This window comes from Cynocephalus volans, chromosome 3 (assembly GCF_027409185.1).
Source record: "Cynocephalus volans isolate mCynVol1 chromosome 3, mCynVol1.pri, whole genome shotgun sequence".
NCBI classification, from domain to species: Eukaryota; Metazoa; Chordata; class Mammalia; order Dermoptera; family Cynocephalidae; genus Cynocephalus; species Cynocephalus volans.
Genome location: NC_084462.1, coordinates 143833666 through 143860015, shown reverse-complemented (window position 1 = coordinate 143860015; position 26350 = coordinate 143833666). Strand labels below are relative to the sequence as shown.

General features: G+C 43.1%; 1 protein-coding gene and 1 pseudogene across 1 annotated transcript in view; both read right to left on the bottom strand.

Annotated features, from left to right (window-relative positions):
• Positions 1-26350, bottom strand: part of PRKCH (protein kinase C eta) — a 231878-nt gene that overhangs the window by 37867 nt on the left and 167661 nt on the right. The gene's annotated exons all lie outside the window — the stretch shown is intronic.
• Positions 18534-19014, bottom strand: LOC134371758 (myosin light polypeptide 6-like; annotated as a pseudogene).

Here is a 26350-nt window from a genome sequence, read left to right as displayed (position 1 = left end):
TTCTGTTTGCATGGTAAATCTTTTTCCATCCTTTCACTCTTAGTCTGTGTGAATCTTTATGGGTGAGGTGGGTCTCTTGTAGGCAGCATATAGTTGGGTCCTGCTTTTTGATCCAGTCAGCCAGTCTGTGTCTTTTAATTGGGGAATTTAAGCCTTTTACATTAAGAGTTGTTATTGAAAGGTGTTGATTTATTCCTAGCATTTTATTGGTTGTTTGGTTGTCTTAGGTGTCTTTTGTTCCTTGCTTTCTGATTTACTGTTTGTTTTCTGTGTTTGTTGGTTCCTTAGGTTGTAGATAGTGTTTTTGTTAGCTTGTTTTCTCTTCATGAATGCCATTTTAATTATACTTGCGGGTTTAGATTTTTCTTGGGTTTTTATGGCAGTGGTAGTTATTTTTCAGGAACCAAACCCAATACTCCCTTGAGGATTTCTTGTAAGGGTGGTCTTGTGGTAGTGAACTCCCGCAGTTTTTGTTTGTCTGAGAAATATACTATTTGCCCCTCATTTCGGAAGGATAGCCTTGCAGGGTAGAGTATTCTTGGCTGGCAATCTTTGTCTTTTAGTATTTTGAAAATATCATCCCATTCCTTTCTAGCTTTTAGGGTTTGTGATGAAAAGTCTGATGTTAACCTGATTGGGGCTCCCTTATAGGTGATTTGACGCTTCTCTCTTGCAGCTTTTAAGATTCTCTCTTTATCTCTGAGTTTTGCCAATTTGACTATGACATGTCTTGGAGAAGGTCTTTTTGGGTTGAATACATTTGGAGATCGTTGAGCTTCCTGGATCTGAAGATCTGTGATTTTTCCTATACCTGGGAAGTTTTCCGCCACTATTTTGTTGAATATGTTTTCAATGGAATCTCCATTTTCCTCCCCTTCTGGAATACCCATGACTCGGATATTTGATCGCTTATGGTTGTCTGATATCTCTCTCAGATTTTCTTCAATGTCCTTGATTCTTTTTTCTTTCTTTTTGTCTGCTTGTGTTATTTCAAACAGCCCATCTTCAAGTTCAGAGGTTCTCTCTTCAACTTCGACAAGCCTGCTGGTTAAACTCTCCGTTGTGTTTTTTATTTCGTTGAATAACTTCTTCAGTTCAGCAAGTTCTGCTACATTTTTTTTCAGGACATTGATTTCCTTGTACATTTCCTCTTTCAGATCCTGTATACTTTTCCTCATTTCATCATGATGTCTAGCTGAGTTTTCTTGTATCTCATTCAGTTTCCTTAGAATTATCACTCGAAATTCCTTGTCAGTCATTTCAAGGGCTTCTTGTTCTATAGGATCTAGAGTTTGAGATTTATTAACTTTTGGTGGTGTACTTTCTTGATTTTTTGTATTTCTGGTATCTTTTTTTTGGTGTTTATTCATTGTGGCCGGGGGTTTCACAGTTCACCGGTTTAAGACTAATGACTAACTAGGATGTTGCTGTGGTTGCCAATTTGGTATGGCTCCCTCCGTGACTGCTCAGTTGGCCTCTAGTGCCTTGTGTGTGTGGTTGCCTCAGGTCTTGGGCTTCTCCGGGGAGCCACCTTTCTGGTCAGCTTGGACTCTGCTGGGCTGGTGGATCACGTACCACAGGGTGTGTGATCTCTGTTGAGCTTTCACTTCCCGTGCAGGACTTCTCCCTGTTCCGTGTGCTCTGGCCCAGGCTGTTAGATCGTGCAGTGGCGACCCCACCGGGTGTGTGGTTTCTGTCGAGTCTCCGCCTCCCTGGCCGCATGTCTCCCCACTCTGTGCGCACTGTGCTGGGCTGGGGCGTGTCTTCTGCACCCCTCGTCTATCAGCTGGGCCTTCAAGACCCTGCTCGGCACCGCCTCGCCCAGGAAGTCTACCAGGTTTCTGCTGGGCACAGACGACCGGTCTCTCTGTGTGCCTTTGTAGCACTATGTAGATCTTTCTCGGGTCTTGTTCACCTTTGTATCCCCCCAGTATAAACCGAGTCTAGCGCCCACCTGCAGCCTGGTCTCCGGCCGGTTCAAGCGGACCTGGGAAATCTCCTACCACACTATTCCCAACCAGAAATTCGTTAGGCTTTTTTCCAAACTGGTGGCCGCAGAGATGGTGTCTGCCTCCCAGTAACAGGGAGTTTACCTGGGGCCGGAGTCCAGGGTATGGTGGAGTGACGGGTACTACCTTGCCCTCCCGACTCTGGCCCGGGACACCCCTGCCACCAGCCCCACCAGAGAACCGCAGAGGGAGTTGGAGCCGAGGCCGGTCCGCAGGCTCCGGAAAGCCCGGCGCCAGGCCAAGCAAGTGGGAGGGCTCAGTTATGGCCGAGCAGGGCGGAGCTGCCCGCACCTGGGAAAATGGAGGCAGCACCGGGCGGTGAGTGGCCTGGTGGTGCAGGCGGGAGCCACGTGGGCATGCACCCCCCGAACAGAGCTATGCCAGGGATCACTCACAGTGCTGTGCCAGGTCGGGTGCTCGCTCTCTGTCTCTGGTTTGCCGCCTTTCCCAGTTCTCGTCCGCTGCCGCCTTGGGCTATTCAGTCGCGGCGTGGCTCGGGTGCTCCCAGGAATCTTCTTCCCATCCAAGTACTAACCAGGCCCGACCCTGCTTAGCTTCCGAGATCAGACGAGATCGGGCACGTTCAGGGTGGTATGGCCATAGACCCAGGAATCTTCTTTAATGCCGGCCTGAAACCTCGAATCCTGAATAGGGCAGCTGGCCGCCTTCAGCGCGGCCCCGGCCTCCGGGATCCTGGCTGCATCCACAGCAGCCCTGGCGCTGTGTTCCCTGTTTCGAGACTCGCTTTTGCAGCTAAGAAACAGTTCTTTTCCTGCTCCACACTTCAAAGCTGTTGCCTGTAAATGAGGCAGCCTCTCCTGCCGGGGGGCAAAGTGGCGGTCACCCCCCACGACCGGTCAGCAGCAGCAGTCCTCCCTTAAGAGATGGCGAGAGGAAGGTCCACAAGTTTCCCGGCTGCCTGAGGCCCAGTGGCCACCTTTTTCACCTCAGGTACTCCGCGCCAGCCGCCGCAGCCGCCGCCATCTTGAAACCGATAGTCTGTGTCTTTTCAATGGGGAGTTTAGTCCATTCACATTTAGAGAAGTTATTGAGAAGTGTTATTTAATTCCGGCCATTTAATTGCTACTTGTTTAGGTGGTTTAAATATCTTTTGATCATTATTTCCCCTTTTATTTCTCTTCTTCAATGTCAGTTGGGAATTTAAGGCAGACTGATTTAGCTTCTTTCTGTTTTTTCTGGCATTTTTGTTTTAACTGTGGGTTTAGCTCTTTCTTGTGTATTTGTGATGGTGGTCATCATTATTCAGATTCCAGATGAATGACTCCCTTGAGAATTTCTTGCAGGGCTGGTCATGTGGTGGTGAACTCCCACAACTTTTGTTTGTCTGGGAAATTCACTATTTCTCCCTCATTTCTGAAGGAGAGCCTTGCTGGGTAAAGAATTCTTGGCTGGCAGTTTTTTTCTTTTAGTAATTTGAATATATTGTTCCACTTTTTTCTGGCCTGTAGGGTTTTGGTTGAGAAGTCTGCTGTTAGTTTGATGGGGGTTCCCCTATAAGTGATGTGACACTTTCCTCTTGCTGCTTGTAGAATTCTCTCATTGTCTTTGAGCTTTGTGAATTTAACTATAATATGTCTTGGGGAGGATCTTTTTCGGTTGAATCTGTTTGGGGACCTTTGAGTTTCCTGGATCTGAAGGTCTGTATCTCACCCTACACCTGAGAAGTTTTCTGTTACTATTTCCTTGAGTAGGTTTTCAATACCTTTTCCTTTCTCCTGTCCTTCAGGAATACCCACAATTCAGATGTTAGAGCACTTGAGATTGTCTGCTATCTCTCTTAGGTTTTCCTCATTATTTTTGATTCTTTTTTCCTTTTTTTTTTGTCTGCCTGAGTTATGTCAAAAAGACCATCTTCAAGCTCTGAAATTCTTTCTTCTGCTTGCTCTACCCTGCTGCTCAAGCTCTCAGTTGTGTTTTTTATTTCATTGAGTGAGTCTTTCATTTCTAGAAGTTCTGCTACACTCTTTTTTATGGTATTGATCTCTTTGTAGATATCCTCCTTCATATTCTGGATGTTTTTTCTTGTTTCATTGTGTTCTCTAATTGAGTCTTCCTTTATTTCTCAAGTTTTCTTAAGATCATTGCTCGAAATCCTTTTTCAGACATTTCAAGGATTCCCTGTTCCATGGAGTCTGACTTTGGAGCATTACTGTATCCTTTCAGTGGTGTCATTTCTCCTCGATTATTTGTACTTCTAGTATTTTTCACTGACGCTTGGTCATTTGGTATGGGGTTTGCTTCTTCTATTACACTGAGGTTGGCTGTGGAGTGGCCCTGGTTGCTACTGTGGGGGGTGGGTAAATTGTCTTTGCTTGACAGTAGGTGTGGTGGTGGTTATGTTAAACCACCTTGGCTCCTGTTCGAGACTCTGTGGTCGTAGAATGAGCCCCTAGCACCGTGGAGTTCTGCTGGGCCAAACTCGGTAGATCAGATCCACAGGCTGGTGCTCCCACCTGGGTCTGAGGTGGGGTAAGAGGCCATGTCCAGCCGCACGCTTCCACTGGCTGGTGTTGCTGCCTGCTGCCACCAGTGGGCTTACCTTCATGGTGCTGGTTCAGAGTGCAGGGGTGGGGCCTGGAGCTCCCGCCCTGCCTGGGTCTGAGGCGGCGGGATGAAGGGGCTGTGGAGCCGTGCAGTTCCACTGGCTTGTGCTGCTGTTGGTTGGGAAGTTCTTAGAGTGTCCAGAAAATAAATGATGGTGGCCTAGACTATGGTGAGGACAGTAAAGTAAAGAGAATTGGATGGATCAAGAATTGTTGCAGGGAAAGAAATGGGATTTAGTAATGGGAAGCTATAGAGGGGAAGGGGAAAGAGGTGACAGCAGGTTCTGGCTCACAGAATTTATTTTGGATGTATTAAACTACTTTTTAGACATCCAAGTGAAGATATTTAACAGGTAGCTGAATACACATGGCTGGAAGTCAGAGGAAAGGCTGGGCTGAAGATATAAATTTGAAAATCATTACCTGGGCATGGAGGAGTTCACCTGGGGAGAAGGAATGAAAGGAAAAGGACAGGGCCCGGGACTGAGCCTTCGGAAGAGAGTCTCCTGAGGATCCCTGGTCCTTTTCACACTGAGACTATAAACGCTAGTGATAAATCATACCACAGTGGAGCAGCAGAGCTGAGTGCCCAGGAGAGTGGGGCCCATAGTCTTGCTGAGGTTTGAAGGGATCAGAAAACACCAACCTTGTATATTCAAAATTACCCAACAGGTTCTTTCTGGGTTAAACTATCAATCTCTGCTACATGATGTGATACTCCTGTGAGTGTAAACTTAAGTATTTCATTTTACAAAGATGTTTGTTGCATCATACACAATAACAAAATTTGGAAACAAGCTAAATCATTTATTAACAGCAGGAAGGCTAAATAAATTATGGTATTTCTATGACAGAATTTTATTTTGAAACCTGCCAAAATTTTATGAAGGACTAAGAATTAGGGAAAACTTTATGACAGAATTTTTAAGTCTTCTGAAAATGATTTCTTTTCTGATTATAAAAGCAGTATTTTCATCATATAAAATTCAATTTTTCCTAAAAAAAAATGATGGAGAAAATGATGATGGGTTTATACTCTTGGAATCTTTTCTTCTCCAAGCTACACTCACATGATATGAAGCAATTTGCTTTTCCCATTTAACAAATGTTTTGAACCTATTTATATATTATAGATCTGCTTCATTCTCCACAATGGTTACATACAATCCCATTACAAAGATGTACCATAATTTAACTAAATTTCTCCATGAACCTTCAGGTTATTTCTATTTTTTTGCAACTTCAAACAATGGAGTAATGGGCACTACTTGCACACTTGCTAGGAGTGCTTATTTAGGATAATTTTTAAAGTGAAAATGCTATGTCAAAGGGCATGCATTTTAAAAATTTGATTGGATGTGGAGAAACTGCCCTTCAAAAAGGTTGCACAAATTTATACTGCCACTAAAAGTATATGGGATTGTCCATTTTCTGGCTTCCTTATTCAGGCTAGATGTAGTCATTCTTATAACACTTGCCAATCTTTCAGTGAAAAATGATCTCATTGTTTTAACTTCACTTGATTATTAATGAGGTTAAGCTTTAAGTTTAATGGCCATTTGTATTTTTCCTTGCCTATTCATGTTGTGCCCATTTTAAAACTTATTTACCTTTTTGATTTTTTTTTTTTAAGAAGATCTTACATATTATGGATAGTAATGATTTGTTATGTTGGTTGTAAATATTATTATCTGGTTTGTTTTTAAGTTTTGTTTATGGTAACTTTTATAATTTTACATAGTCAAATCAATCTTTCCTTTATAGCTTCTGGGTTTCATGACCTATTTACATGCTGATACAATTCTAAGTGAAAGAACAGGGTACGAAATTATATTTTCGATGTTCTCTTAATTATGTTACAATTGTGGAGAGGGGGTAAAGGGAAGGAAAATAGGAGGGAAAAAAGGAGAGAAGGGAAAAGATAAAAGAGAAAGGTTGAAAGTCTATTTCTGGGTGATAAGTTTACAAACGATTTTTATTTTTTGTATATTCTAAATTTCTTATTGGAATCATGTATTACTTTGATAACCAGAAAAAAAAGTCATTAAAATATATGTTTATGTATTCTGGTTTTAATCCTTTGCTTTAGTTTCTGTACTGTTTAAGACAATAATTTCCAAGGAAGACATGTCAGGAAAATGACCCAATGGTAGGAATGGAAAGGATATCTTTTGGAAGCCAGGCTGCAGGGCAGGTTGAAAAAACAGTCCTTTTACTTGCTCAGAGAATCTGCACATTTGTGGACCAGAATGCTGAACCTGTTGCCACAAGCTCATTCTTTACCACTGAAATTACCTAAAGGGTCTACCATATACATAATTGTCCTGGATGGCATTTATATTTTCAGTAGCTCCACAATGTGTCCCTGCAGTCTAAACCAACTCATGTATCAAAATGAGGCCCCTGCTAAAAGAAGCAACATTCCCAATTATTAAATGAGGTCCCCATGCTGTTTCTCCTCATGAAGAGACACTTTATCTAGTGTTTGTGAGGCTGATGTATTGGAATATCTGCTGAAGAACAGTATACAAGACATGAACATTCATCATTATAAGGTTGAATGCAAAACAACTCATTTTTTAATGAACGAAGAAAGTCAGTAAAACAATTCCCAACAAAGAAAGGGTTATCAACGCTCCTCTGAGGCTCCCCGCACCCCCAATACTTCCTCTCAACAGCTACTTGGGATGGGAAATGACAAAAATGGCTTCTGTGTAAGTCTGGTTATTACACCCCCTTTAAAACATGGCCAGGGACTTAACAAACGAATCCCCAAAGACCAGGTGTTGGTCTCCATCCAGTTCTGGGTATTTGATGTCCTTATAAGCAGGCAGCATGTTCCCACCTTCACCACTGTGTATACATGGGACCAACTTAACTTGAGCAGAGGGACCGAAAGATTTCCCCTCACCTTGTCTTATGGCAGGAAAAAATATATACAGAGAAGACATTCATTGACTCTCTGGACCAATACAGGAGGAAATGAGTTTGATTAATGTCCACAGTGTACAGATTATACATCTCCTTAGGACTGTCCAATGAATGAGGCATCAAGCTGACAGTTGAGCCTTGTAATTTTTTTTTTCATTTCATGCTCCCTACCATTCAACCCTCCTGGGCCCTTTCGCCCCACCCCCGGAAATTCTCTGGCTGAAGTGGCACCTATTTATTTAGCAGCTCCTCACAGTACTTTTATTTTATAGTTGCCAAGAAAGCCTTTCTCAAGGACCCTCCTTGCCAAAATGCTTCTTACATGATACCTGGCAGCATTCAGCCTGCAGAGGCACTCAGCAAAGAAAAGCAGGGAGGTCAAAGGACTTTAGACAAAGACACCAGGAGGTGATAGACGCTTGGCAGCTAGGGGTCTCCTGACCATTGGGCCTTGCTTTGACAATACAGACAGGATGCTGGGGCCAACAGCACACTTGGACTTGACAGTCCAAGGAGGATAAAGAGGTCAAAAAGCTGAATCTCTTCCCCAGTGCAGAGAGTGCTGGGGCACCTCTGCTTGCTGGCTGCAGAAATCCAATCAGGAAATGGAGATTCTCTCACAGCCAGTCACTCAAAGGCAAGAACACAAAAACGACCAGAGCCATGTGGGATTCTGAGAGTCTGCAAGCCAGGGACAGGAGAGGTGTGAAGGACCTGCTTGCTGGCTGGCTGCTTGCAGGGCATGTGCAGCATGAAGATGACAGAAAGAATGATTTCCAACAAGGAGGATTCAGAACTTGGTTCCCTCTTTAGCAATAAGATCTTAATCCCAACCAGTGGAGTGGGCATGGGTAAGGACGGATAGATTCATGTTGGACACATGGTACCAAGACCAACAAACGGTTCAGAGAGTGAAACTTTATTAACTGCTGGAGGACACAGAGCACTAAGTAAACAGTAGCATTGTTATTATTGCTGTTATTAAGTGGATAAATGCTGTGGCTCTCATCCTCAGAAAGAGAAGCCATACATTTGAGCTGTCAATACAAACACACAGGGTGAAGGGTCACGAGATGTCTTAGCGCATCTACCTGTGGCTGGTTCTCTCTAATAGAAACACAGGGCTGTTCTTACTAGAGGGGCACAGACCCTATCAGCACTGAGGCTTGTTCCCTGAAGACATTCAGTTGACAGGAAATAGTAATGTCCTTGCCTTTCCAGGGTTAGAACTTAGGCTTGGGAAAAATAAGCGGTGAAAGTTGCGGCCCTTTGCAGTGCAAGCATGTGGCTCGCATAAAGCATGCAAGGGGAGGTGAGCACTGCTGGGAGGGGTGATGAAGAATGCTTTCCTGACAAGAAAGAGCAGAGTTTATAGGACCAACCTCAGAAGGGGATGTGCAGGCTGCAGCTAAACACAAACCTTTGCCAGCCTTATTAAATAATGCCTTGCGCAATATCGGAGGGGAGGAGAGGAAGCGAGCCTTCCAATTTGCACCAGAACTGTGGCCACTTCAGCAGGTCTCATCTGATTACCTACTATCCCCATCAGAGATGAAACCTCAGCCATCAAAGCAGAAGCCTCTAAAAAACCCAGAGGACACTTGTAGTTGAGTACCACTCTGAGGTCCTTGGAATTAAATACGTACCTCACATATTAGTTCTGCATCATAGTCGATATTGCTTTGTTCTCTAATTATGTTCTGCATAAAAAGCCTTGCTTCCCCCATTCGAATTACAAACTCCAAGGTAAGACCTGGAATATTTCTTATGTCATTTCTACACTACTCATCACAGGCTGGACACAGGACAGCAACACACACCAGAGTCCCTTTTCAGGGAACTTTACTGGCTCCCTACTAAAGCTGGGCTCACAACATAGCAAAACGTGCAAAGGACATCAAATTTTCCCCTAAGAAATTTCCTTTGGAAGAACTCACTGATACTTCCTGAGCACTCACTCTGTCCCCAATACTTGGTTTTGCAACCAAAGAGCCCAACTTTCCCAAAACAGCTGTTCAGTTGTTCATTCTTTAAATATTTGAGTACTTATATGGGTAGACACCATCTGAAGAATATTTCCAATTTTTTGGCATAGTATTCTTCTCATTAAGGGTAATCTATTAAATGTATGAGTCATCATAACTTACCAAGATCTCAAAAGTAAACAGAATTCACAAATCGGGGAAAATTTATTTATTAGCCTATGTGTCTTATTTTTAAGCTTAGAAAGTACCACCATACCTGAAAGCAAAAGTAGCAGATGAAGAGACCTTTTGAGAAAGGACTAACTTTCTTCTTGCCTAAATGCTGTACTAATCTTGACCCAATAAATAATGGCTATTTCAGTTTGGTTGACTTTCTCATAACTTCAGTTTCTTTGTTAAAAATATCAAGGTTGCAAGATGATAGACCTTAATCTAAATAGTCACTTACCCTGGATTTCACTCTGTAAGTTACCTGTATAGCAACATTATATGTCTGTCTGTATGTTACAGATGCAATTAAAGACCTTTCACAGATGTAAGGCTTAATATAGCAATAATAATGGGGCATATTTTACATTTCCTAGGGAACTGGAGTCTATGATGATGATGACAAAATCCAGAGTGACCTATTCTGGAGACAGAGTAAATCTACATGCATGGCCAAGAATGGAGTCCTGTGCAACACAGGACCACAGGGCCAAGTACAAACTCTCAACTATGCTCTTAAGGAGCAAAAAGCTCCTGTTTGCCTCTCTCAATCTTCTTCATCCTACACCCCCAAGAGACCTTGGAAGGTTTCTCATCCAACTTCTGTCTTTGATTCTGATAGTGTGAGGTTAAGGGCACAGACTCTGGAGCCAGACTGCTTGAGTTTAAGTCTTGGTCCTGCTATTTACTAGCTGTGTGATCTTGGGCAAGTTACTTAACTACTCTGTGCTTGTTTCTTCATCAAGAAATGTACATAACAGCAGTTCCTGCCTCATAGGAATTTTGAGCTACTTAATGTGGATTACTTAGAATAGTGCCTGGGATGCATTAAAGTGCTACAGATGCCTTAGCTATTGTCTCCTTGTCAAAAAACCCCAGAAAACCACTTCATGGCCTATTGCCATGATTTTTATAAGAATCAAAATTGGTAAAGAGTATAAATGAACTTTGTAAATTCTAGATAATCACTATAAGCATTTGAGTTATGGGTAGGTAGGCCTATTATATTATTAAGTGACACATCTAGCTTATAAACTGTTCTCTGGGTCAGGAGCCAAAGTAGGTCGGTCATATATTGATGGTCTGGCACCAGTGCCTTTGGGCAATGAGCAAATGTCTCAAGAACTGGCTGAACTCCATCAGCCACACCACCTTTGTCTACTTCACCCATCTTTGCTGAAACCAAATTCTGAAGCATTAAGATTTAGGAATTAAAATCTCTTCAGTATCAGCAGCCCAGATCAGTACAATGAGAAAAGGTTGATTTAAGCTGAGGTTCATCCCTGGATTGTCAAGTACTGGTTAGTTCACTTTTAGGCAGAATAAGTTGAAAGAGGATGAGAAAAGTCACAGACTCCTGTTGTTAACCACAACACCACTATGGCTGGAGAACGTTGTTTCCATTCTAGAGAACCAAAATTCTCCAGAGATAAAATACAAAATTCCCAGGAAATAAAACAATAGCTGTACCTCACCATACAATCAAAATTCAGCTGCACAGCCTCGTTTTCCACCTTCTCCCTGACTAATTATTCAGGACACAAATCCAACAGTGGACACAGGTTTGATACATCCAGAGGTGTGATAAAATCCAGATCTGTGGCTCTGAACACATTTCAAGTCCACTCCACTCCAGGCACTGACCCTTTAAGACTGGTCTAGAACCAAACCAAGTTCAAGAGATACCAGCAAGGGAAATTTGGCCTGCTCTGTGACTGCCTGTTCATATTTGGCTTATAGGTGAGAACAACCTTTGTTCCTATAAAAGAAGGGTATTAAAAATTCCATCCACTGCCTAAACAGGATTTACATGAATTTAACAGGCTACTAAGGACACAGTGAACTCTTGGAGTTGGCTTCTATCATTAAGACATTGGTCACGAGTGGAGAGTGCAGAGGGGTCAGCCAGGCCAGCTGAGTGCAGCAGGCCAGCATGCTGGTGCTCCCTGCACCTTCTGACCAACGCAGATCCTTCCCTTTTGTCAGGGTCAGCAGGGGGTGGCGTGGCAGGTGGACAAGCTAGAATGTATTTTCTGGTACACTGCCCAGTAGATGGTCAAGGGGCAAGAACTCTTGTCCTGAGCAGAGCATCTGGCCTCTGCTCTGTCACCTCTCTGGGCCTCAGTTTCCTCATCTGTAAAATGGTGGGATGGGACTTGATGATATCCCCTCTCCACTTCTCACATCCAGTCAATCACTCAGAACTGACAATTACTCCTCCTGATTATATTTAGATTCAGATGCCTTCTCTCCACCAAACTGCCACAGCCTCCAATCAGCCCCATCGGTTCTCACCTCTCTCCACCTTTGTATCCTCTGTTCTCTGGGCTGTGCCAGCTATTTTTCTGAATACAATTTTGATCTTGTCCCATGAACGTCTGGGGCTTTAAGTTGCTCCCATCAGGCTTTAGCACATGCCCTCCAGCCTGCTCTCAGATTCCCTGACAGTGAGCACCCGGCTCTCCCTGCACCTCTCTGCCCTCACAGGTCTCCTTCTCTGCCTGGAGCAGTGCTATGCAAGGTGTGGTCTGGGGACTGCTGACCCTCTGCAAACTCTAAGTAGAACAATGAGCGTGTTTAGAAACTTTTATAACTATTTGACAGTAATTGTATGTCTGTTGAATCTAATAATGAAAATTTAAGCTTCTGTATTATACATCTTTTTGAAATTTTATTTTTCTAGTAATTTACTTTTATTACATTTTATAAAAAGTACTGGTCCTAAATGGATTGAAAAGGAGGGGAAAACCCATTTGATTACCACCAGAGACAGCTGGAGGAGCTCTGGCTAGCACCTCTCTTCCCATTTCTCTGCTGGGCTGACCACTTCATTCTCAACCAAAGCCTCTCTGTCTCTGAGGCCTTCTGCATCCCTTCCTCGGACAAGGTGAGTGTCTGTCCTTAGCGCTCTGATGGTATTTGGTGTGCTCTTCTAATGAAGCATTTATTGCACTGACCACAATTGTTGGTTTCTGCAGGTCTTCCCCATGCTTATTTCCACTTCCTAACCCCAGAACAAGGTGCCTGGCTCAGGGCTGAGTGGTCAGTTAAGGAGTGGCTGAACTGAACAAGCTCTAAGTTGCTTACCCTAAACTTCAGTTGCATTTCCTTTATCCATACACCCCTTGAGTGTAAAATCCTTTTGGCTTGTGTATCTCCTTCCAATACCTAGTTAGTGTCTGTGCACAGCGGGTACTGAGGAAACGGGGAAGAAATGATGAGAACTGCTTTCTGCATCTGGTGCTAAATCTTTCAAGCCACCCATTCAACTGCACTGTTTCTTCTCTAGCCCTCAATCTGGTCCTACAGTTAATAGAAGAAAATTGGGCTTGTAGGTACAACAACCAGTGACTAATGTGTGTGCCTGGTGATTAACCATCTTTACAACAGTGTGGTATTATAAATCAGACAAGACAAATCACACCTGTATATCTTGCATAAAATTAAAAGGTCAGTCCAGGAAGAAAAGAAATGAGGAGATTCCTGAAGTCCTTCATCAAGTTGAAAAGCTCATTTGACATTTCTTTAAAAAAGAAGTAATTTCATGGAAAACTACAAAGCCAGAAGGGATGGCATATTACATAGGAAACGATTTAAAAGCTCAGAAAACACTTTAAGCTCAAACCAAAGAACCGGATTCCCATCATATGAAACTAATTTCTTTTTGAAAGCTGATAAGTCAAACACTTTGCTGAGAATCGGGTGATTCCTTCTACATTTTCCAGAGAAGGCAGTCTGGGAACACAGCTCCAGAATATCGGCCTCTAGGGTTCTACTCCTAGATTTCCCTCTAAGGCCATGGAAAAATTCTCTCTCTCTCTTTTTCAGAGCACTTTTTTAAAAAAAAGAGGTCATGCGATCACCTGCCCATTTACAGGATGTAGTGCATAAGGAGCACCTGGAGGGCTTCTGATCCACCGACTCAGAGAGCCTAAGTTCAAGCAAGGTTCGAAAGAAACATGCCCCAGAGTCAGGACAAGGGATGTTTTTTCTCCGTTAGAAAAGGGACTGTATTGCTCATTCAAATAAGAAACAATCAACTGATGACAAAAAATGATCAAAATTCAAGATCTGAAAAAAGTGAATTATTTTGAAAGTAGAACATTTCGGCTGACTTATCTTGGTAATGTACATGCAATCGAGTTCCATCCACTTGATAAATCCCAGTTCCGCTCTAAATTTTATGGCCATTCCAAACAATGTTTTATCTGTCTAGAGAGCTGGATCCCACTGACACAGAAGTGACACTGAAACTTCTGATCTGGGTTACGTGACACATTCCTCGCCAGGAAGGTGTTATCTCTCCTCCTGTAACTTTCCATGGATGCAAACGAGGTCACAAGTGCCAGGAAGCAGCAATGACAGGTCTGTGTGGGCAGAGAATCATGTGCCAAGGCGGGGCACATACTTTCTCTTCAGCAAGAAGCACTTGTACCATCTTACTGGCACACGTGGGGGAGGCTGTGAGCCTTTGTAGTTTGTGCCACAAAGAAGCCAGGACAGCCTCCAAGCTATTGCTCTAGGGATGCTTTTTCTTTCTCCTGTGGTTCAGGAGGCAGGAAGCTTCCTCCCACCTGCCAGGCCCTCTGAGGTCAGGACTCAGGGCCATCCAAGAGGCTCTGCCTGTTCTGGATTGGGAGTTGCCCCAGCTTGACTCCTGGCTGGCCGGTACCAAGTGTGACAGGGGTGAGTGACTGAGGAGGTGCCCTTTCCTAGGGACAGGGAACATGGCTTATCCTCCTAGAATCCACAAGGCAGGTTCTGGAGAGGGCATTCTGGAGGAGGCAGCTATTCACCCTGGACGGTGGTTGCTCCTAACTAAGCACTGGCTCTCAGGAGCAGCGCACAGGTTAGGTCATTCTACATTTTACCTAAATGGAGAGAGTTAACTATCCCATTTGCTGGTGTCAAGGAAAACTCACCGGGTATGTGAAAAGGGGGATGTATAATATGAGCAGAGGCTCTACTTGAGTCATTAAACTGTTAAACCTTACCTGGTGAGAGGTCACCGTGTGATGACTGTTCTCAGGCAAATCCAAGGCAACTCAACACAATCGTACTTACAGCTCTCACCACTCTTAAGTGTCTCCTTGTAGACTCCTCCTCCACCCTCCCTTCAGGGTAGGTGGTTCCCTACGGTTCTGTTCCTGGCCCTTGCCTAGGTTTACTTCCAGCACTCCTCCTGCTAGACCATATGGCGCCTTTGTGCAAATTAGAAAAAAGGCACCCTTTCTCAAGACATGTTTAACTGCCATCTGCCAGAAAATCCACATCATTACACAAAGCTCCAATGACTAGGACAGCACGGCCCTCCCTAGTGCCGTTCAGTGCGCGATCCGCCCAGTTGTGCACAGTCGCCCAGCTTGGTTCTCTACCCGTGTCGTTGAATCCCACAGGTGCAAGTATTACCCTAGGCAGATGGCTCCCAAATCTAAATCTCCATCCTGACACCCCTCTCTGGAGATCCAGACCTGCATTTCTAAGTGCTGGTTGGGCACAACTACTAGGGGTGTTTCAACTCTTCAAACACAACAGGATGAAAACCACTTTACCCAACTGCTGTCTTCACTCAGTTGAAAACTCTAGAGCTCTCCTCTGCTGGAAGTCTTGGGGTCATCTTTAATGCCTACTCCCGGATCCCCCCCACGCACTTCATCACAGAGTCCTCTCAGCTTTTCTTCCACTGTATCAGTCCATTCCTCTTTTCCCACCATCACTGGCTGGCTTCAAGCTGTGACTGTTTCTTGCCTGACCTAATGACAAGACCTCCTGCCTGAACTCTTAGCTTCCAGGATTGCTCCACCACACGCTAACACACTACATTTATTTCCCCTCAGTCTCCTTCTCAACAAACCTCTGATGGCTTCTAGTGACAGGCAAATAAAGCCCAAACTTCTCAGCCAGGCATTTAAAATTTCGCATGTTCTCACCCCACCTACCTCAACTGCCATCTCGACCCTGCTCCTTCCCAGGCTCTGGTTCATCCACTCACAGAGTCCTCACAATTCCTTAGCACAGGACACTTTCCTGCCTACACACCTCTTGTTCTTCTATTGTTCCATATACCTGGCATATATTTCCCCATCTCACTGTCAACTGAAAACCTACACATTCTTCAAGGCAGGCTCAAACATCATCTCTTCTCCAAAGCCTCCTCTGATCTCTCCATCGAAATTAACAACTACCTTTTCTATGCTCCAATTGCACTGTATTTTATTTCCAGCATTTATGGTACACGTCTTACATTGTCAATTTATGTGTGTTTGGAACCCCCAACGGACTAAATCCTTGAAGGCGAGGATCCTGTTTTAATTATCTTTTGACCGCAGAGGCAAGCAGTACAAAGCAGTGCTCTGGACATGTTGAACCTGGTAACTGAATGGTGGAGAAGTCTCCTCCATGGCCAAACAAAGCCCATGGACAACTTGATGATGGTCATGATGGTCTGCTCCGAGCCTGTGTGTTTCCAAAGCACCAGCCAAGCAAGGGCAAACGGGTGCACCGCAGTATGTCAGGCAGGGAATGAAGGGCACTGTCCAAACCAAAACAGTCATTTATAACACAACACATATTTATGCCATAACTCCCAACCTGCAATCCAGTGCAGCTCCTGGAAACTGCAAACTCTGGCACCTTGGAGGAAGGTCAGCAGGATCCAGCGGTCTCTTTCTGGAGTCCACTCCTGCCTCTGCACAGCTCTCCAGATCCTGGACTGGCCCAGCCCCACCACCCATGCTAATAATGCACTACAGGAACTAGAACACTAGATAGAATAGTCGCCTTGGGGAAGGTGAGAACATGGATGGGAATCACGTGAGGACAAATGGGATGCTTACAGATCTACACCTTCCCATTTCCCCCTTCCTGCAGCCCCTGGCGACCACCCTTCTGCCTTCTGCTTGTATGCGTTTGACTATTTTAGATTCTCTATGTAAATGATGTCATGTAGTATTTGTCTCTATGTGTCTGGCTTATTTCACATAGTATAATGTCCTCCAGGTCCATACACATTGTCTTGAATAACAGAATCTCCTCCTTTTTAAAGGCTGAATAATATTCCATAGCAAATTTTCTTTATCTATTCACCTTTCAATGAACATTTAGGTTGTTTTCATATTTTGGCTATCGTGAATAATGCTGCAATGAACATAGGAGTGCAGATGTCTCTTGTAGATTCCAACCCCTTTGGATATATGAGTATACCTAGAAGTGGGATTGCTAGATCATACGGTAGTTCTGTTTTTAATTTTTTGAGGAACCTCCACACTGTTTACTGAGTGGCTGCACCAATTTATATTTCCATCAACAGGGTTCCTTTTTCTCCAAATCCTCACCAACACTTATTGTCCCTTAATGTCCTTTATTTTTTTGATAATAACCATCCTAACAGGTGTGAGGTATCTCATTGTGGTTTTGATTTCTATTTCCCTGATGATTAGCAATGTTGAGCATCTTTTCATATATCTGTTAGTCATTTGTACATCTTCTTTGGAGAAATGTCTATCAGGTCCTTTGCCCATTTTATTTTAATTTGGTTTTTTTCATATTGAGCTGTAGGAGTTCCTTATGTATTTTGGTTATTAACCCCTTATGAGATACATGGTCTGCAAATATTTTCTCCCATTCCATAGGCTGTCTCGTCACTCTGCTGATTGTTTCCTGTGCTGTGCAGAAGGCTTTTAGTTTGAGGTAGTTCCTCCCACTTATTTGTGCTCTTGTTGCCTGTGCTTTTGGTACCATTGGAAAGAGATTTTAACAAGGAAATATAGGGCTTCTACATTCACCTTCAAAGTAAACTGTCTGCAGTAATTCCATTTGAAGACATCAATGCCTTATAAGAAGCTTCACGGAAGGCCACTGCCTGTAGAAAACTATTTTATTAAATGCCTGTTTCAGAAACAGCCTTTATGTGACCAAAGGGAGAAGAGGCAGTCAGGTTCTCCCTTCTTTTTTTTTTTTTTTTTTTTTTTCTTTTTCTTTAGTCTGAGAATAAGGAGCCACAGGGAAGTTGACTGGGATCCTCTCCTATCCTTCATGGAGGTCTCAGGTAAGGACAGTATCTGGATCTCTTGGCACCAAAGAGAAAATTCATGGGAGAGTGGCAGGGGACAGGAGTTGGCTAGAGAAGAAAGGAAGCTGAGCTTACCATAGGGAGCTCACCCAAGAGTCCAGGGAGTTCATACTTGGCCCAGGGGGGCCGGCATCGCACACTGGAAGGAGCTCAAATCCTCGTACTGGCATGGACAGTGATACCATAATTCGCCCTCCACCCCAGCCAGGGCTGGGACATTGCCACAGCCCCACTGATTTGGGGCCTGGGCCGTGGTGCAGTGAGGTTGCTCCTTGTGACTCACTGGAGTGCCACATCAGTGTGTAGAAATTCCATGACGAAAGACAATATTCCTGACATTTCTCCAAGCACTCAGATTTTCCAGTGGATTTCCTTGAGCAGTCTTTCTGTCATACAAACTGTGGAGAGATAGCTCAAAGTTTCCAAGGTGAGGTGGAAAAATTCACTGTGTTGTGAAATTCTAATACTGCCCTCATTTTCTCTGAGAGACCCACAAGGGGACCTACTGAAATGTTAAGACTAAACCAGGCCTGGTAAGCCCTGACGTGGAGCTAAAGAACACCTGGGGGGCTTTGGAGGAAGTGAATTAGTGGCCTTAGTCTAAAGCTAGGTCTGGCCTAGGGCTCCCTGTCTTTTTTCTTTTTTTTTGGTGGGGGGGTAGGGGCACAAAGAGCAAGTTTATCTGGTGAATGCTGACAGCAAACATCACCAAAAGAGACAAGATGGGAAAGGTGCCATGACCAGAGAACCCAGGAAGCCTTTGGGGCTAGATGCAAAGTCTCACAGAGAACGGCACGGGGCTCTGAGGATGGTGGAAATGTCCTTGGCCATTTGGCATCACATGGATGAGCTCTTCATAGCTGATACAACCATGCCTGTCCTCATGCCCTGCCACCACATCTCTACTTCTTTCTCTATCATCTTCTCCTCCAGCATGACAAGGACAGTGCCGTTCCCTTCCTTCTCAAACACCTGAAGACCTTGGACATAACTGTCACAGGTTCCCTGGTCCTTGTTCTTGGCCACAGTCTTCAGCATGGGCAGGAAGTGCTCAAAGTCCAGCACCTTCATGCTCATCACTCTTGGGGGTCCCATGTGTACCTCGCGTACCTCAGTGTTGGTGGGGTTCTGGCCCAGGGCCTCATCACGTCCCCACACTGGCTATACAGGACCTTGCTGTCACCTGTTGGGTCAAACAGCTGAAAAGCCTCCTTGAATTCTGCAGTCTGGACCTTGAAGTCACACATCTTGACTGCTCAGCTCTGAGAAACCTTTTCCTGCAGTGATGTCTCCAACTCCATACCCAAGCTCACCTCGTCTTTCTTTTTTTAAAGTGAACTTCGGTTGTATAGACATGTGATTTCTATCTGTTTAAAACTGGGCAACTGGACTGTCCCCGTTGGCCCCCACTCTGAAGGTATTTGAGTTTGAGACTGCAGGTAAAATACTACTTTACACTGAATATTTGTGTTCTCCCAAAATTCATATGCTGAAGCCTACCCCCAAGGTGATGGCATGAGGAGGTAGGACACTTGGTAGGTGATTTGGTCATGAAGGTAGAGCTCTCAGGAATGGGATTAGTGCCTTTATAAAAGAGATCTAGAGAGTTCCCTTGCTGCTTCTGCCATCGGAGGACATGGGGAGAAGACAGCCATCTATGAACCGGGAAGAAGACAGACCTGTCTCTCTTTCCTTTCCATGAAGTAAAACTACAAATGAAAAACTCACTTATTTCCTTCCATGTAATTTTCACAACTGGTACTTACTTTTATTTCTTCATAGTTTACACTAGAATAAATGCTCCCTGTAGGCAGGGAGAGAGCCTATCTTGGCCACTATTATATCCCCAGGCATGAAGCAGGTCTCAATGAATATTTGTTGAATAAATAAATAAATCATTGGATGGATAAGTAAGTGAATGTGGACCCATAAAGTTATGACTACAGACAAATTTACACCTCATTCAAATATATTAAAGTATCATGCAGAGGAAATCAAACATGGGACTTATGGGAAAGGCAATTTCCCCCAATGTGTCTTTGAAAGTAAGGAAGTGACTGATGCTTAAAAGATAATATTTCAAAATGGTTTTGTGACTAGATTTCCAGTTCATGGACTCGAGGAGAACAGTCCATGGAAGGAAAATGCTGGGGGGATTCCCATCCTACAGCGGACCCTCTCAATTTGTAAAAACATTCTTCTCCTTTGGTTCTGCCATCACACACACACACACACACACACACACACACACACACACACACACACACACACACACACACACACACACACACACACACTGGAATGCAGACACCTCTTTGCGCAATGTACTGTTCAAAATGGAACTCTGAGAGAGAAAGAGGCTTTTAAGGGGGACCACAGTGGGGAAATGGGGCTTCTCCGAGCAAACTATGACTCAGACTCTGACCTATCTCTTCACCAGATAATCTAAGCTAAGCTTAGAGCTTGTAAAGTTAAAGCGAGTTCTTGAACTCTTCTTCTGTTGAAAGTGTTTGTTCCTTATTGTATTCTTCTCATCTTGAACTCTGATGAGTTTTAATCTTGAGAATAAATTCTTACAAAGTAATGTACTGTATCTTGAGCTTCTATGGGAAGTTTTTAGTTCAAGTTAACTTGTCAAACACAAAGTGTAATACAGGTCACTCTTCCTGAATAATAAATATGTCAAGTGAGATACTGTAAAAATACTCTGCATGGCAAGCCCTCGACTCTACCTCTTTCTTTATATGAAAATGGACTATAAACTTATATGACCGCTGCAGCAAACTGAACAAAGCACACGTACTTCTGAGGCAAAGCGCTCTGTAACAGATTCACTTCCCATTGGTAGCACCATAGCACAAAGATCACACTCAGCCTGCCTGGCCATAAAAACTTCAGTTTTTCCCATTTTTTGCTGCCAAAACTGAAATGCCAAGAAATGCTGGGAACCTGGCCCGTGATTATACACACTTCATATTTTACATTCTGAAACCGCAAGGAGTAAGCTGCAGAGAACAGAGTCCTGTTTCTCGAATAGCAGTTGAACAGATACGGCTCTCAAGCTCTGTTGAGTGCGGCTGAGTATTTGCGTAGGAGAAACAAACAAGGCCTCACAGACTCTTCCAGTCTGCGGGTACCTTCCTGGCATAGGTGGCAGACCTCAGCTAACTTTTCTCACTTCTTTCTGTTTTGTTATTTTTTAACTTTCTGAATTACTCAACCAGATTCTTACAGGGAAAAAAAAAAAAGCACTAGCACACAAATCAGTCACAAGGAAACTCAGTTACAGCCTCTGACGGGTTTGAACCTGTCTGTTTGCAGATGAGAAAACAAAACTTCAGTGTTCTTTAGGCCAAGATTGTATTGCCCTCCTAGCGCAGCAGGAAAGTGGACAGCCCCACAGCATTTGGATTTCAGGTTTACGTTTCTCAAAATTTTCCTCCCCTGCTTTGTACGTTAATTTCACTGCCACTGTGTATTTTTCTCAATTCCATCCTCTGTGCAGGAGTTAAAAATAAAAAAAGTCCTGCCTCCCTCACTTCCTCCCCTTCTTCCTTCAATAATCAACACAGGAGCCACCAGTACCTCAGGAAGGGCTCATGATGACAAGACCTCTTCCTCTAAAGGGTGAATTCAGTGACTCAGTGTCACTTGCCTTCCTCTATTGCTCAGTTCCATTTCTTTGCCAAAGGAGTGTTAAAATCCTCACTGGGCGAACTTGGGAAGGGCAAGATTCTCATCACTTGGATTAAACTAAGATTTAATATCCTCTCTTGCTTCATTTGCAAACTTCAGGGCTGGTGGTGCCGCTTCCATCTCTGTTCTTAGAGGGCAGGTGCTCACTTTTGATTTTTGCCCCCTTGACAGTATCTGGTCCAGTGCTTCGTAGAGAAAAGTGTTGAGAACTCCCTGGTGAGCAAGCAAGCCGCTTCTGCACAACTGAAGGCGCCAGAGACCCATGGTGGAAGTTGTGCTACTGTTCTTTAATCCAGCTGTAAATAATGCCTGATGCAACTGCTCTACGTGTAGGGCTGGAATTAAATCTCTCTTTGTAGCTATGTAACCACAATAAACTTTTATGAGCCTATTGCATGATCTGAAAAAACCGGCACTGTTTCTCCAACAAGATAGCAGAATTCTTTACAGTGCCTGAAGTCTCACCCACAGGCCCTTGTGAGAAAAGAAAAGGAGATTTAACTACTTTTTCACAATGGTTTAGATCTCATTCTCTAAAGATTTGGGAAAAATCTCTGTTCTTCAGGTATATAATATATCTTCATTTGTTTTTCCATAGGAAACATTCGAACACACACTTTGTACATGCATAGACCATTTCTGGAAGGACATATAAGGACATTTCTTAAGAAAGAGGAACAGGGAGCGTGGGCACAGGGTTACTAGGAGGATTTAGCTTTCACTGTAACCATTTTAGAACAGCTAAAAATTGTCCTTTTTAAAATCATGTGTATGCATTCTTACATTTTAAAATCAAATAAAATAAACATTGCTCTTTAGTCGACGAATGATATCATGTTTCTACCCGTCTTCCTATTACTTATCTTCCCCCAGACAAGTGTTGGTTCAGATGCTAGAAATAAAACAAAAATGAAGAAAAGAAAAAAGAAATCTTGCTATGCTCTATGCCAGAAATTAAAGGATACCAAATGAAAATGAATTAGAAAAGAAAAACTTCGGGATGCAAGCCCTAATGTAGCCATGACAAATGAGTCTCCCGGCTTTTAATTCTGTACATCCCTGGGTACATCTCCTCCCTGTTTGCCTACGGCCTCTTACACCTTACTGGTTTCTCCTCTTCCACCACCCATCCCCCACTCCTTTGGACTGTATCTTTTAAAAAAATTTGCCCTCAAAAATCACAAAAGTAACATACATTCTTACTACACTTAGTGAGATGATTTAAAGATACATAATAAAAAATTAATAACCATTCACCCCATCCCAAACTGTTTCTGTTCTTCTACAACTTTCTCCATGCACCTGTCTGTGTAGCTTTCACTATTGTTTTTTTTTTTTTCACCCTAAGGGATTAAAATGAACACACACACTAATCTTTAACATATTTTTTTTCACTTATTTATCTATCAGGGACAAACAACCCATGTTAGTAAATGTAGATTTATTCTTTCTTTTAATAGTTGTATAATGTAAATCATTGATTCTTTTAATAGTTTCATAGTATTCCACATGGATGTATCATAATTTATGCAACCATTGCCTTACTGAATTTGTCCACCTCTTAAATAAATTCATTGTTCAAGTTTCTTCCCTGGGTCAGTTTTTTTTTTCTTAATAACTGATTATGTGTATAAAGCATTCACTGATGTCACTGTGACTGGGATAAACCAGTCACAGTATTCTCACAATAACCCTATGTTGCAGACTAAGAAACTGAGACTTAGATAAATTAAAGAGTTGAACCAGTATCACAGAACTAGAACACTGCAGAGGTGGTCTCAAATCCAAGTGTGATTCCAAAGCCTTGTTCCTAACTGCAAGTCAATACTATCCCATTTTCACACTGCCCCATAATCAACCTAGAGTCTATGGCCATAGTCTTAAACGTTAACCTGGTATTTCCAACGTGGATGGATCATTCAACTAGGAGTTCCACAGGCATCACTAACTTCATGTATTCAAAAGTGATTTCCTTGTCTTTCCCATCCCCACTGCTGTGTTCATCCTGTGCTTCACCTTTGGCCATTCACCCTTGAGCAAGTCACAGACTGACATGAGTAGAAAACATGGCCTTTTCAGAGTGGACTGTGCACAGAGACCCCTAGTTGTGGGATTGATGCCTGTGTTCTCTGTTTTCATGTGCACATAGACACTGAAGCTACACTCACAAACATAGGCATGGATTAAATTCCTCTGAGATCTACAGAAAAGGAAACTTTGAACACCCTATTCTGAGATCATCACACTAATAATTAACTTCCCACCATGCCTGCTACCCTATATTCGGCATCAAAAATATGATACTAATTTCAAAACTCGTACTAATTTAGTTATCCAACTGCTAGTTAGAACAGTTCTGGTTTTATAACAGAAGAAGAATGTAACAAGTCAACTGGATGTCAATCAAAGTGTCCAGAATCCATAATGACATGGATGCTTTATGACTGCTCGGAAATCAGTGATCGTGAAAACACAGCCCTAATGAACAATATCAGCCTAATAGTATTTCCTTCTTTGACAGGTAAACTAAATTCAGAAACCCAGATTGCCTTCAAATATCTGAAAAGCTTTCTTGTAGAAGATTTGTATTTTTTCCAGTCTACCTCTTAAAAGTCATCCAGAACTAATGAATGGAAGCTACTGGAAGTCACTGAGTCAATGCAAAGGTGAATTTCCAGTAGTCATAGATGCCCGAAAGTGGAGGAAACAAGTTCCTTTCTGCTGGGAGGTGTTTAAGTATACAAAAAAATGACTGCTTGGCAGGATGTTAGATATTCATGCTTTGAAAGAGGAGGGTATGTAACTTTGAACTGCCTTCTAACCCTGAGATTCTAGAATTTTAGCCATGGGACAAAGTAAATTTTGATGTTAAGTGCCAGGAATGGTGTAGAACAGTGACTCAGCTTGTGAAAGGGCAGGTTTGGATGGGTGCTCTGGAGGCTGGAGGAGCAGTGCCAAAGGAGGAGAGGGCTATGGGACGCCAGGCATTCACACTGCCACCTTCCAATAGCCTGCACCACCCACAGAACCAGACCCTCTTGCTCTCCAGAGTGTGGGGCAGTTTTTCTGTCAGGTTCCTCTTTGCAACGGAACCTAGAAATTTATCATGTGTAAGCATTTTCATCAAACAGTAACAGGGTGCTTGTACCACTTTACATTTCTACTTAGGAAGTTTACTGAAAATAAAATTTGACACTCAAAAGACAGGAAAAATATTCCATCTTCAGGCACACGCTGCAGACTATTTATCAAAACATAAACTATAATATCACATTACACTCAGCTGTGTCTTCTGCCAGGCTTAAGTACTGGGATCCGGGAAAAAGATTTGGTCTCTACACACCTGGAAAGCATAGCTCCAAGACTAACAGACTCTGCTCAATGAGCCAGAAGAATGGCAATGCCTTGGTCTAATCCTTGGTTCCTCTCTGTATCAGTCCACCGTGTGCTCAACTCCAGCAGGGGCTGCTCTCCTCAGGGCTGGAATCATTTCCAGGGAGATTTTACACAAACCAATCAGCTGCATGGTTCCTTGCTTCATGTAACAGAAAACATTCTAAAAAACTGAATATATGTATGAATGAATGACTGTTATGAACTGAATGTTTGTGACCTGCCAAAATTCATATGTTGGAGCCCTAACCCCTACTGTGATTGTATCTGGAGGTGGAGCCTCTGGGAGGTAATTAGGATCAGATGAGGTCATGTGGATGGGACCCTCGTGAAGGGATTAATACCCTTATAAGAGGATACACCAGACAGCTTGCTCTCTCTCTCTTCCCACTGCCATGTGAGGACATGCTCAAGAAGGTGGCTACTACAAGCCAGGAAGAGAAACTTACTAGGAAACAAATCACCTGACACCTGGATCTTGGATTTCCCAGCCTCCAGAACTGTGAGAAATAATTTTCTTTTGCTTAAGGTAAAGAGACTATGGCATTTGTTATGGCAGCCTGAGCAAACTAAGACTTTGGGACTTCTACAGAACTGGGGTTCACACACTAGGAGTGGCCACAGCCTGAAGGGCAAGGCTTGACAAACTTCACTGAGCCAGCTACAAGTTACCCATTTTTGACATTATCATGTTTAACACAATATCACATGAGATCCCTTTCTAAAATTGCATTTTTACTTATTAAAAGGATAACATTTGTTCATTACAGAGCATTTGAAAAGCATTGAAATCATTAAAAAGAAAATAAAATCTTATCACCAACATAACCTCAGACACTCAGGCAACTACTATTGATGTGCTGGTGCCTATCATCTTGGAAATATTTTCTACAGAGAGTAAACCTGACTGAGAGGATGGTGTCTTATTTTGTGTAGTTTCTTCTGACTATGACCACTGTTACCCTCATGCAGTCACTATAAAGAATCCCAACCTCTTATATTCACAAGGATGCTACTGAGAAATGATTTTACTTTCAGGATTCTCCCAACTGACATCATAGCATATCCTATAATGTCAATACAGAATCACTGACTGCCTATGGGGATGGCTGGGAATTAACTGAAAGTGGTAACAGGAAACTTTCTGGGATGAAGGAAATGTCTTATTTGCTCTTTGAACCGTCATTAGAACATGTACTCTGATGCCTTTTCCAATAGGGGTAGCAGACAGAATGTTCAAAAAATGACTCTTACAGAGCACGTACCACATACCAAGCCCCGAGCTAAAGGCTTTACATGCACTCCCCCCATTTAATTCTGACAACTACCCTTAGGTGCGTTTCCAGTATCTCCATTTTATCACTGAGAAAATTGAGGCTTAGCGAGGTTAGGCAACTTGTTCAAGATCCCACAACTGGGAAGTGGCAGAGTCAAGACTGGAACCCAGGTCCCTCCAACTCTGGGGTGCTGGTTCTCATCCACAATGCCAACTTT